Genomic DNA, 14059 nt, shown 5'->3' with positions numbered 1-14059 from the left:
TCGAGTAAGGCTGCCCAAAACTCTGTCTGCAAGAACTGTTGAACTAAGGTCTGCATTGCTCATCACTGGTTCTTGTCCAAGGGGAAGTTAATAACCCTGTGCCACCGGCCAAAAAACAAGCAAACCAAAAATGTAAGGGGATCAGACCCCTGGCAGAGCTTCGGTATTCCTGATCTCAGCAATCAGACTCCGCTGCACTAGCTAGCAGGGGAACTGGCGATGTGTGCCTTGCTGACAGTTCCTCAGCATTACAGCACGAGCAGCTTCAGAGGCAACAGTTTGCAGAATGTTTTGCAACACCTGGACGGAGATGGTTTCACACATACATCATACAACACCAAATTATAAACCTCCCAGTTATAAATCTGACAGCTCCAGGAAGGAATCTATTAATACAATTCTTACAACTCAATTAAAATGAAAACATCTTCATGACAGAATAAAATTAAAAAGAATAATAAATCTAAAAGCCATTGAAAAAGAAAATTACAGTAACAAACGTGGGGTTTTATCATTGCTCATCATTTAAATTGTCAGCTTTATCCTCATGGCAAGCAGGCAGCTCTCGTTCACAACTGAACACCTACTTTATTTATTTAGCTATGCTGCATTTAACCTTACATCCTGTCTGCTGGGTGCATCCGGCTCCACAGATCTCCATGCAGCGAAGCCTTAGCATAAGGTGGGGGAGCTACTTTCCACAAGCCAAAAAACAGGAAATTTGATGACATTGTTCAGCGAGCAGACGTCAGCAGAGAGTGATACAAAAGAGTAAACAACTTCCTAGCAGCAGCAGACAAATGGGCCGGAACTACTGGAATCCTGTGATGTCTGGTGTGTTCTGCATGAAAATTACTGTCTCGATGAAAGGGAGCGATCTTCATCCAATGCAAATTGGAGCTGCTCCCTGGAAATCCAGGAACCACACACCAATTTGGTCGGTTTAAGATCTGACCCCAAATCTTTACCTTTCTGATCATGGAAATACCATTTTTGAGAATTCACATTGTGAATATTCTGAGTATTTTGTAAATATTCTTGTTATTTTAAAGCACAAAAAGCTTATGTGAATAAAAAGGATAAATTTCAGTGAATGTATGGACGGCAGTATCAGAAATGCAGATGCTATTTCCTTATGACCATGTTACCTTCAGTCTAACATACATAACAATAACGACATACAAACATATATTCTTGTTAAAATATTTTGATATGAACCAAGCCCAGCACTCTGCCAATGGAACGGAGCAGTAGGTATGACATCTCCTTTCTGTATTTCAGTGTTTGCTTTGTGAAATCTTCTCTCATACTTTCCAGCTATGGGCAAATGTCAAATATGATCCAAAAAAATAACCTCTCAGTTAGGCGTATGACTCAAAGCCAGGTTACAGCAGGCAGAAAGGAAATGTAGGGAAAGACATTTTTGCTCTAACTGAATGTCATTCTACCCATCTCTGTCCAATTTAATGATCCCTTAACTGCAAAGAGTAATATCTGACCAGTGACCACAAATACAGAGCTTCACTACAGCATCTCAAACAACTGTATCAATAAAAATTGTATCCTCGGGACAAAATCTTTTCCCTACTCAGCTCCTGTAAAGAGACCACTGAGGCATATTATTTTCAGTTATTTTACATTACCTTTTAAGCTATTTCTTTCAAAGGGTGGATGCAGAGAATCAAGTCCTATTCTAAACAAGTACGTTCTTAAGAGGAGCTTATGACAAACAGACTAGGAGGCTTCTGGGGGCTTTATGATTTTGGAAAATTTGGGGATCTTACCAAAAATACACAGGAATGTTCCCTGGGAGGATGCAATTCAGTAAGTACAATCCCAGGACTCTCCTCTCATCCAGGTATCCCTCCTAGCCAAAATATAAACAGAATAGACTCCTAAGATTAAAATTAGCAGCTAAATTTAGAGCTGTCCACGAGACTGCCTTACTCTCAGTAAGAGAGAGATGGAACAACAGGAAAAAGCCAGATGCTTCTCAGCGCTCCTCGCCAAATTCTCCTCTCCTTGGAGACACAAGAAGTAATATGTAATCCTGGGGAGGAAGACACACCAATAACCATGTCAACGCTGCAGTCAAATGACAAGGCAAACACACTGGGCCAATCTATCTGTAATGTAACTCTAGTAACTTGAGCAGACTTTGTTCCTCCTAAATACTGGCAAGTGGCCATAGGCTAACAAACAGCTAGACAAAAAACAAAAAAACATAACACCCAAACTGCTACAAATGCCTATAAAAAAGAGCAGGTCTACAAAAAACAAAGCAAAACAAAAAGCACCAAAAAAAAACCAACAAATTGCTTCTTATTCCTCACTCTACTTACATCACAATTTTCCTGGTTTCAATTAATTCACAATTTGGGCAGAGTTACCACTAATTCACAGTGTTTTGCTTGAGTAAGGGAAAAGAGAAGATACTGTTCCTTCAGATTTCACAAGTAAATGTGGGCAAGCAGTCTGGGACAGGCAGGCACGCCATGAACCCAGAGCTTTGGTCGCATTTGCCAGCCCCTCCAGGCTGTGGTGGAAGCTCCTCACGGACCTCTGGAGCACCTGGCTGGTGGTGGACCAACAGCAAGCACTGTGCAAGCATGGCCTAGGCCACTTTCCCAGGACATGCCACAGGTGCAAGCAGTGACTAGTGACAGAAAAGGAACTCTCAAGAATCTTGAGACCGAACTTCTGGAGGCCAAACGGGGCCTAACCCTGCCCAAGGCTGTTGAGCCGCATGGGCTCACCCCAGTTCTCTCATTCTTCCTCACCTCCTCAGTTTGAACGTAAGAAGCAAGGGATTAAAAAAGCAAGCTCCTGTCTAACGCTGATCACGCACAACTCTTCTCTAGCTTTGGTTACATGATAAAGTTTAAAAATATACGTTACCAGCAAAAATTTCCAAGAATAAACGAATCGATCTGGAGGAATGCCAAAATATTTATCAGAGAATGACATTCACTTGGGTGTGACAACAAAGTCGAAAAGTTAATAACTTATCTGGAGACCAGGTTTCTGCAAAACCTGCTGGGCTCCAGGATGAAAACATCATTTAAGTACAACCCCCTTTCCATATTTTCCTTCCATTACAGCTTACGGCTAATAGATAGCTATGGAGAGAGACCTTGCTCTGACCTGCAGCAACAGCAGCAATGGTGTTGTGACACAACCGAGTGGAGTTACATGGCTACACAAGCCTGTCATCCACACGCCACTCTTCTTTAGGGCCTTCCATTGTTAAGTCCTGATTTATATCAATAGAGGTGAGCGTGGTGACCAAAGGCAGACAGCACGTGGCTCTGAATATAAATGAAAGCACGGAATGCTATTGTGTGCGAGCACAGAAACAGGAGCAGCATAGGAAGGGTGGGTGGCTGTGCTGAGCCATCTGCTGATAGAGCCTACTGTCTGCTCAACATGGGGCCGTGGAAAAGGGCAGCAATCCCTGCAGGACCTCCCTCCCCTTTCCCGGTGGCCTGAGGCCCTGACCAGCAGGTATGGCCAGACGCAGGGTGTTCTGCTGTCCTGTGAGATGCCACACAGCTGAGACTGACCCTGCAAGCCAGGCCACCACCTCCTGATCTTTGCCATGCAGCTAAATGGAGATCTCCTCTTGCCTTCTGTGTCTGGTATATCTGTCGCTATCACTTCGTTTAACTAAATTTCTACATATCGGTTTGTCTCATGGAAGTGTATTTTGGAGCTACACTGCACAGCAGAAGTTTAATGGCACTTTCTAACCAGTTCAAATGAGTAATAAAAACCTAGTCTAGGTTTATGGGAGAGTTAAGCTGGAGGCCACGAATAACGCTATTTCCCCCATTTTACACCTATTTTGAGTTACTTTACATTAAATTACAAATGGACTAAACTGAAATGTTTTCTGATATAAAAAGAGTGCTTGTGAGGAAAAAATGACAGCTCCAAGGGTTAGATGCACCTACCACTTGCCATCCACAAAGGGGAATGTGTTTCTTACGGGCTCCCTGCACAGTGCTAAGCTTTGTTTCTGTAGAGATTTTGACATATGGCCGAAGTTAGACCTTAAATTAGAATATTCCTCTTTGAATTGAGAAATGATCTTTCTGTCCAAATGAATAGTGTATTCAGTGTGAATAAAGCTTCTGCTATTGCACAGCTCATCTTATCTACTGATGTCATTTCCTCAGTTGCTTCTATAATATTAATAATCACCATATAGCCAAAGAGGTCATATACTAGGAATGTATACTTTAAAATTCTTTGACATTGCAGAAGAGTTTGAACAAAAAATCTATGTTTCTGGCTGGATGGACACACTGAATGACTGCCAGGAAATGACTTTATGTCATTTAAAGGTGGGGATAAAGAAACCTGTCTACTGAGCGAAAAAGACCCCAGACTGCAAGAAAAATGCAAGAGTTGAAGATGGAAAGGAAAATCATCAATGAGTAATAAACCTAACCTCCCTTAAAAAGCAGAAAAGGACCACAAACAATGTAGTCACACCAATATAACCAAAGGATCACAGAAAAATCACAAAGATTTGATTTATGTGTTCTGAATATTTCTGATGCAATTCTGGATGATTCTTGGTCTAAAATGACTTTCAACAGTGGCTTCTCTTCTCCTGAGGCAGTGGAAGATGCTGTCGGGACGCAACATTTTCAGCAGTCAGTCCCTAGCTGCACAGGCACCTCAGTGATTCCCAGTTACCTGCCCAGCTGAAGAGCAGAGGAAAGAAAAATGCTGGTGCCACCTCTTCAGAGCCTGGCCACGGAGGTGCACCAGACAGTGACCAGAGAAACCCTGCTCTTCTGGGAACCAAGGAGCTCACGGGACTGTCTGAGCTGAGCTGCTGGCAGTGGAGCAGGCTCTGGGAGGACCTGCATGATCCACACTCATTTCTTGAGCTTTAACAGGTGATCCACTCCAAGGGGAATTAATGAGTATATGTGAAAAAATAAAGTTTATGTTAAAAAAAAAAAAGAGGACCAAGACATTCTTTAGCATCTTTGATTTATATAAAGCCCTTCACGTCACCATATATAATTATGCATGAAGCATTTCTCTTCTTGAAAATTACTTTCTATTAAAAACCAACTGTTTCTACATTGAAAATTTTTAAAATGTAAATTTAAGGTGGTCTTTTACATAGACACTCTGACCTTTTATATATTAGAAATCATTTTCTAAGGGATTTCAGAGCACACAAACACTACTCTGGGAGAGACCAAGATACTGACTTGACAAAGTCTTTATAAACCAAGCAGTTTTAGACAGAATTTTCTTCCTCGTAGTAGCTTGGGTATGTGTTCTCCCCAGAATGTATTCTTTTTTTTCTTCACTAGTGAGTAGCAATGTTACCAGATCTAGCATCTCTTTACAGCATCTCACAATATTTAATCTTTTCCTCAAAGCCAGAGTTGCAGTTCCTGGGGCCATGTGACTGCATGAGATTGCCAGCTTTCATGGAAAAAAAAAAGGTTACTTTTACCTCTTGCAGTTGCAAAAAAAAATAAGCTCGAACTTTTAGGACTGAAGCAATTCAAACACCAGAACAGTAAGGAAAGAGAGAACCAAAGCGTGCTTGTACTTAAAATAGATTCATTTCCCATACCCAGTGCATTTTTTGACTGGAATAGAGATTTTCAATTCTCTGGAGTTGGCTGTACTGCACCAGTGCAGCAGAAATGGGTCACAACTGCTGTAGGACTTTGATCTGAGCAAGAAAGGCGTTAAGCACTAAGCAAAACAGGGTAAAAGGGCAAGGATCAGCCTGATTAACTCCTGCGCCTGAAGTCAGACCCTCCATCAATATTCAGAAATCTGTTTTAAGCACTCAGTTCCCAAGTACAGGGCTGCCACTTTTCAAAGGAGACGTGGAACAGGAAAACGAGCATTTGGAGCATCACACGGCCTAATGGTCCTGGACAGACAAAAGTAACCTGGGCTAGCAAGTAGCACAAAACAAAGGTCAAAGGTGGAAAGTGCTGGTTCCAGTGCATGCCCTGCTACAGCAGCAAACACAGAAACAGGTAAAGCCAGCAAAAAAAAGGTAGCTGGAGACTAGAGATCAGCCTGCAAATGGCAAAGAAGTAAATTAATAATTTACACTACAAGAAAAGCTTATCCTTTCACAGGGCAGAATGTGAAATCACAGAGCTAGAACACATCTGCAGAGGTTATTTAGATCGTTCTCTGTCCTAAGGCAGGATTCATTCAGTTATGTCACCCTTATCACATATTTGCCTAAGTCTCTTTTAAACTCCATGACTCTCAGCAACCTACTGAACAGCTTCACTGTCTTCTCTGTTTGGAGCTTTTCCCAATCTACCAAACTCCAATATTCTCTGTAATTAAGGCTCATTATAATAACTCTTGTCCTATTCAACATGGACACAAAAAATTGATCATTCCCTTTCACTCTGCAGCAGCCTTTTGCAGATCTGAAGGCTGCTTAGTTAGTGGAAGTAAAGGACTTGTTACTTTTCCTTTATCCTATAAGTCCAAGCATTAGAAAAAAAATAAAAATAAAAACACATAGAAACACTCATGGTAGCTGTATAAACTATGACTTGTGAGCAGTAGCTTTCCTAGCTTGAACACACCTTACAGGGATTGCAGGAGGGATGCACACACACAGAGAGAAGCAGCTGGGGACAGAAAACGTCCTGGAGCATGATGATCCTTACCCGTTGGATCCCAGTTTCTAGGAAGTGCCTAGAGAGTACAGGCACTGACTTCCATGGAAGCTCTTCTGTTGAAAACAAAGGCCCTGCACCTCCACAAAAGGACTGTGCCCAGGGCAATACACAAACACTTGCTCGTCTCTTATTAAAACTAAGAAAGTTTTTAAGTTTGTTCTCGTCTGCGTTGCTGAATCATGGCTTGGTGTTGTACACAAAGAAGGCTGTAATACACATTCATTTGCAGTCTGACAACCTAGGCATTATAGGAATTACACAAATTACATCTTGTTCTTAGGATTGCACTTGGATCATTTCTGTCAGTCCCCAAAGAGAGAATTTCACTGGATGTTTATTACAACAGCTGGGATTAACTATGTGCTCTAGTAAAGACACTAGAAATCTTAGCAGGAGGTAACTGTATAATTACATTTCTCATAGACTTTTCAGAATGAAATACAAATCTCAGCTAGTGCTTACTGACATCTCCAGAGCACATAAACTCATAAAAGAAGTTTTCATAGATCTATAAAAGGAAAGAGAAAAGCTTACTGGAAAACAACAAACCGGTCACACTTATCTTACTCATTTGAATGAGGATCTGGCAGACCAGAAAGTATAAAGGAAACAGTTGTGTAATGCTTAATGACTGCTTAGAATGGAAAAATGCTTCTTCTTTTATCTTGGCTTGTTATAAGGGATTGGGTCAGAGTACAACACAGCTTAAATGGGAAATCATGCCTATGATCAACTACAGTTTTTTAAAGTTGTGTGCACACACTGTACAGTACCAGGGTAGCTTTGAATCATGTTGAAAATATAATTACTTCTATTTGATAGGAAGTTGTGGCTTTAACTTTAGAGCAAAAAAGCAATAAATTGAGTATCAAACTTTCTTGCAGGACAGAGTAAGTATTCTCACAGGAACAGGAAATAAATTCAGCACCATCTATTTGATACTGGTAAATCCATACCCAATTTCTTTGTTCTCTGACTCTCCATACATTAACTGGCAGACAAATTAGCAGGAAATGGTCTTTCCCATCAATTTACAGTTTCCCATCTCCATATATCTCAGCTCCTGAAATGAACTAGCGCTGCAGCACGCCATGGAGGCTGTGACCTTCACCCGGATGGGCCTAAGTGGGGAATGCTCTGCTCTCAGTAAGGTCACTGCAGCATCCCAGCCCAAAAGAATCGGGGGCTTCTGTTCTGAGCACTGCCTCAAGTCTCAGCATCGCTTGGGAGCCTAGAGACATGTTGTTTCTCAGCCCAACCTCCCTGATTGTTGCAGTGGTTGTGTTCCAACAGATGCAACAGACACAAACTGGGAACATAGTCCTGGCCCGAACAGGCGCAGCTCTCGCAGTCTTCTACCTGAACTGCACCAGCAGGAAACTCTGCTCCATACCATAAAAATAGGCTTTGAGTTTTTCAAAACAGTATGTTAGCCTTCCCATTGTGATATTATGCCATACATTACACATGCCAGACATAAAAGTCAGAGTAACACATACCGAGATTTTTACAACTGCATGCCAAGAAAAACACCCCCAGTGCTTTTGCTCTTGAATCTTGCACTTCTTGTTAATTCAGCTTGAACTCCGTGTCTTCTGAGGCAAGAGTACTACAGTGCACCTACAGCTTATTGTTGTTACCTCTGCTCAGACAGACCTTATTAATAGGCAATATAATATGACATCAATGACTGTGAGCACCGGCAGCAGTAAAAAAGACCCAGGTGAGGACCTGCCCCTTTTTACACCTTTACTTAGGAAGTTGCACCTTTCACAGCTGCAGCTGGCTGAAGTACATTTCATTGCCAACAGTTTTCTACATGTTCCAGCACTAAAAACTCAAGACACGCAAATAGATGACATTGAAATCACAGTCCTTAAAAAAAGGAAAAAAAAAACAGCAAGGAAAGCAACAATGGCAATGCACAGGCTTAGCACAAATCTCATCATCTGTTTACACTGGCCATCTCTCAAACCACTGGCCGATATTCGACTGCTTTTGCAATTATTAATCCCAAGAACCCAAATTCATTTAAACATGCATGACTAGATTCTGATACTTTTGCTCCTGCTGCGCAGACCCTTACTCCTTTAAAAGTCTGGACAATATGGAAGTGTCCAGATTAGAAATCCAATTTAAGCTTGAAACAAATTTGGGAATTTCAATTTTTCAATTTTTTTTTTTTTTTTTTTTTTTTTTTTTTTTAACTTTTCACATGACTTAGCAATTACATTTTGTGCCGTGCCTCCAGACCGGCAGGCTGCATTGGGTCGGGACCCCGCACAAACCTACAGCAAAGCCAGTGCAGTGAGGGGGGTCCCTGCCAGCTCCCCAAAGCGTCCAACCCCCTGTTTGACTGGGACGAGTCCTGTGGTGATGGTGCCCTTCCTGCTGAGGGGTAGGTGGCAGCCCAGAGGAGAGCAAGGACTGGGATCTCTCAGGGAGGTAAAGCAATGTGAGGAGTTACCTCCAACCAACATTTTAGAGATGACAGCTAATTTCTACGGGAACAGTTGTGGGCCAGCACAGATCACCAGCAATCAAGTCTGAGTCTTCATTCCAACATCTTGCAGACATCTTCTTGGGCCCTGGAGCGTTGTCACAGGTAACAAAGGCCTAAGGCTGCCCTAGGGTTAATGCATCCCTTCCTAATTCAACATATTCTCCACTTGGACACTGTTCCTGTGGCAGATGAAATCCATCTCTTTCTTTTTTTTGCTTGTCCTCAGACAATAAGGAAATCTCACAAAGGGTCAAGCCGCATCATCCCTGCTGCCAGCTAACAATTCCTTATCGCCATTACTCATGTATCGTGTTTGTGTTTTCCCCTTGCCATAGCAACGTCGCAGCCCGCTACAAAGAGCCTGCATGAAATAAATCAATGGAGTCTGCGGGCCTGAGAGGTGCCTGGCTGAACAGCGGTTCGTGTCGAGGGGAGAAGGTGGGGGACAAAGCCTGCTATGCGTTATCGTACCCGAATCACAGATTTTTATTGTTCATACGCTAGTAATTGGCAAGCGTGATGTCCAAAGAAAATTGGCTAGTATAAATTCTTACAGGGAATATAATATTAGGAGGACATGCATGAGATGGTTGTGATTATTAATCATCATTGTAACATTAAACGTTGATATTACACGTAAACATCAGAAATTTGGCCTCTACATCAGAGACCTTGCAGTCCACGAGACACAGGCCTTGATTCCTCCTTATACCTATGTCCTTTATTCCTACGAACAGCCTCGCTTGCTGCATAAGATGTAAGTCTTGCACAAAAAAAACTATATGTGATAGACAACACAGATTCAGGAAAAAAAAATGGTGACCTGCAAAACACTTTAAGGAAAGCACAAAGGATATCCAGGCCAGTTTCATTCACTTTTTTAGAGCTTTTAACCCACTCTTCCTGTTTATTCCTCTCCTCAAATATCAAGCTTCACTGCAATTCTCAAAATACATTTACTGTTTTAATTAAGAAACTCAGGATGCTGATACACTAACAAAAACGCCCAGAAACAGACCTTTTAAGATCCACAGACATCTTAACCTAAACATAGATGCTCAGTGCCGTGGACATGCCTGCTGGTCCTGGAGGTTGTTCACAGGCCGTGTGTTATGCACACCATGGAGCAGCCCAGGGGATCTTCCATGCCCCTGCTGGGCACTGCAGTTGGCACCCAGCAGGCACCGCTGTTTATGCGATGCAGGAAGTCCCCCGGTGCCTCCACAGTCAGCGGCACCTAACCAAGTGGTGTAACAATCATAGTCTTAGATGAGGAGACCTAAACCAAGCCTCTCTTTGCAGGGTTTGGCTCCTTCTAACCATCTTCACTGCTGTTTGTGCAAAAGGAAAGCCTCAAGTGCCTCTGCAGCTTTGCTCTTCCATCGGCTCCACTACTCATGTTTATTTGTACTGCCCAAATATCCAAGAGCCCTCTTCATAGACTGGGATGTGGTTGTGCTATATCAACACAACAAAATGATGGGCAGCATCTTACAGAGCAAATGTAACACATGCAGCAAACAATGGAGACAAGCAGGGTGCAGTACAAGGAAATAACACTGGCCATGGTAAAAGGTAGTGCTTCCAACAGACCAGGGACAGACGCAGTTAACTGGGTCTACCATGGCTGCTTCTGACACTGCATCCATCAGCAACATTGGCAAGCTTTTCAGAACAGCAAATAAGCTCAAAGAATATCCAGTGACAAAAGGATCTGGATTTCTGATGTGAAGTGCTCTCCCTCCCTGCCCTTTTCCAGCTTTCACTGCGTAAGCCTGTGAACAAGTTTACAGACTGGAGGCTGAAAGGATACATGGCTGCTTTCTGTCAAAACGGTAGGGCCGAAAATGAGCAGGAGGGAAAAGAATTACTGATGCCAAAGTAAAACCTTAGTGCAAGAATAAATAGCTATCAACTCACCATGAGTAGGTTTAGGCTTGAAGTAAGGAGGATTAGAAGCCTTCAGAAGAGGAAGGATCTGGAAGAGCCTTCTAATAGAACAGGGAAAGGCTGAAAAGTAATTAGCTTTGAGATGGTACAGGATGCATTTATGAAAGACATTTAATGCTGTGGCTGACCATAATAGCAGAGGAGTGACCTCCACGACCCAGGTCATCCCTCCTACTCCAGTAATTGTCTATGTCCCCAGAACACAGAAAAGGCCAAAACCATGTTTGTTCAAGGCCCCTCTGCTGATCTGCTCATTTTGTCCTTAATCTACTGCTCTACAAGCCAGTGGAATAGTGAGCAAGTCGTATGGAAAAAAAATAAAATTGTTAATCCAATAAAATGCATTAAACAAAAATAGAGTAAGTCAGGATATCAAAACCAAAATGTGTTATACTTGAAATTCAACTTTTTAAATCTGCCATCCCCAGCTCCAAAGCAGAAAAATGCAAAAGTGATTGGGGATTCAAATCTTCAGGTTTTATGTTTGGCATTAAACAGGTCATAAAAAAATATTGACTTTGGCTCTTTAGGCCTTTAATACTTTAAAAATAATTACAACCATGCCCTGACTGAAAAGTAATCTCAAAAGTCAGCATGTGAATTTAGGGTTTTGAAAAAAGAGTGACTGCTCAGCAGCACACAGAGCTCACCCCAGAGAAAAGGAGAGGGCAGGCTGCACAGCCATGCATGGCCTCCAGCTCAGGGTGCCTCCCGTCTTGAGAGCCTCAGGTGACAATCCTGCAGCTCATGTACAAAGGGGACATAAATTCAGTGCTTATTTCCTTAGCTGGCCAGGCAGTGTGCCTCTCCATTTTGCTGCTCGTCACAGACGACACTGCACACTCCATGGCAGCCTGCAAGATCTGCTCTGGCATGGCGAGGCAATCCTTGGGGACCTCGGGCTCCCTGCCTGTGTGCCGCTGATGCAGCCTTGCCTTACATCTGCTCAGCTCAGCTAGCCTGCCTTAACACTGCCATGGGTAAAGAGAAAATTCATCAGAATTAAAGATTCCACAGAAACCAATGAATTCAGCACCAGTAAAATTCAGTAAAAAACAAACACACTTCATTCTTTTCCATTTACAAGTTCTGTAAAGCCCAAGGTTCAGCTTGCAAACTTCACGTAAAGGCACCCAAATGCCCTTTAGAGCTAAACCAGACTCCCACTGTCTTCAGCGCAGTCAGTACTCCCAGCGAGCATGGGATAATTCAGCACCTATATAAACCTGCCTGAAGTACTCCTGGCTAAGAAATGTAATTAATGCTGAAGTCATTCTTCAAGATCACCTCATCCATAGTGGAGTTAACACCACTTGGAAGTCTTATCTTATTCCCTCTTACCATTTAATTCAAAGCACTGACTGAACTGCAGGTTTAGGAGCACCCAGCTTTCAAAACTGTAGTAACCACCTTCAATAGATATTGTACAGAGAAACCTGCTTGTTACCTCTCAGCTACCACAGCCCACTCTGAACATATCCCCTGCATAAAGTCTTGCCATTGCCCTTCCCATTTCAGGCATTTTTAATTTTGTCAGCTTTTGGACAAGTTATGCTGGGTTTTGGCAGCAAAGTAGGCAAGAAAACGACTTTCAAGGACTTCCCAATGTGAAAACATTTGCAACTTTTAGCCAGTAGAAGTCCAGTCCGGGATGTGGCTCTTTAAGGTCCTCAAAAGATGTAGTTATAAAACTTGTCTGTTCACTTCTCCCATCCTTGTGTTCTTTTCTGGTAGCTGTCAAGCTGCTTCAGTAGCTGTAGAGCAGTTAAGATGGAATCTATTGGGCAAGAATACCCATCAATGCTGTTCCTCCTGTTGTAAGTACATTAACGTGACCATATTAACCTTAGCACGCTGTGTTCCCAGATTAAAGGCGTACACTTGTGCACAGCACAAAACTACCAAAACACCTTGTTGCACTATAAAACGAACATGAATAATAAAGCACTGTAAACGTTCTCCTTCATTTGTCAAGCACGAGTAAAGGAGGATGCCCCACAGCCCTGTGCCCTGACCACGACCAGCTAGGAGAGGAACCTTCCTGTTCCTTGCCTTGCCTCAGCTGGAGCCTCATGCAGCTCTGTGGGGCCTAGTGTTCACACAGCATCTCTGCAGGTTGCTTTCAGCCCCGCAGTCCCAGCAGTCCTGCACCCCCTCCAGAGCCCTGACACCTCCTTCTGCCCCCTCCAGATGCAGAAAGTCTCGGTAATGGCCCCACTGTGGCTCCAACCACATGGATGAGAGCTCCTTCTCCTAGCTCGCCAATCCACCTCAACGCCCCAGCTACTTGGGCTGACTCGTTCCTTTGTTCCCCTCTGAAAAATGACTGCCTACAAACTCCCACAACCAGTTCACACCTTGCCTTCTGGCAGGAAGGAAAGCGGCTTTTAGGCACAGGTGTCGGCGGTGCCGCTCCTTCTGCCTGCCCCAGTCCCTTGTGTCTTACTTTACAAGGGACTCTCCCTGGCCTAAAGCAGCGTGCCATCCAAATGGCAAGTCCCTTCAGGAAAAAAAGCAGGTTTTACAGTTTAAGGCTAAAACCTCATTTAGAGAAGAACATAACTCCTCTTCCAGTGCAAGGAACAAAGCACAGTCTGTGGGGTGCAAGGGAAGCTTCAGTGATCACAACTCTTCCCTGTTTTTGGCCATGAACATGTCTCCAACTAATGGTTTCTGGCAAAATGTAGCTTGAACACCATGTTACACTTTTACAAAGATTACTATGTTATTGTTTGGCAAAGCCTTTAACTGACTGCTAGATTATTTTTAATGAGCAAGAAGTAAGACAAAATTTGCTACTGAATTTTACTCTGAAAGACATTTTCTTAAATATGCTTCTACATTTAATTGGCACACGACATTCAGTGCAAATGCATGCACACAGCAGTAAACACCTTTCCTGCTAGCAAGG

General features: G+C 42.9%; 1 protein-coding gene across 8 annotated transcripts in view; it reads right to left on the bottom strand.

Moving 5' to 3' along the window:
* LOC309882202 (high affinity cAMP-specific and IBMX-insensitive 3',5'-cyclic phosphodiesterase 8A-like) overlaps positions 1–14059 on the bottom strand; it is a 166063-nt gene that overhangs the window by 65862 nt on the left and 86142 nt on the right. The gene's annotated exons all lie outside the window — the stretch shown is intronic.

This window comes from Aythya marila, assembly GCF_965140915.1.
Source record: "Aythya marila genome assembly, chromosome: 11".
NCBI lineage: Eukaryota > Metazoa > Chordata > Aves > Anseriformes > Anatidae > Aythya > Aythya marila.
The sequence above is the reverse complement of the archived record's forward strand: the minus strand, read 5'-3'. Positions and strand labels throughout refer to the sequence as shown.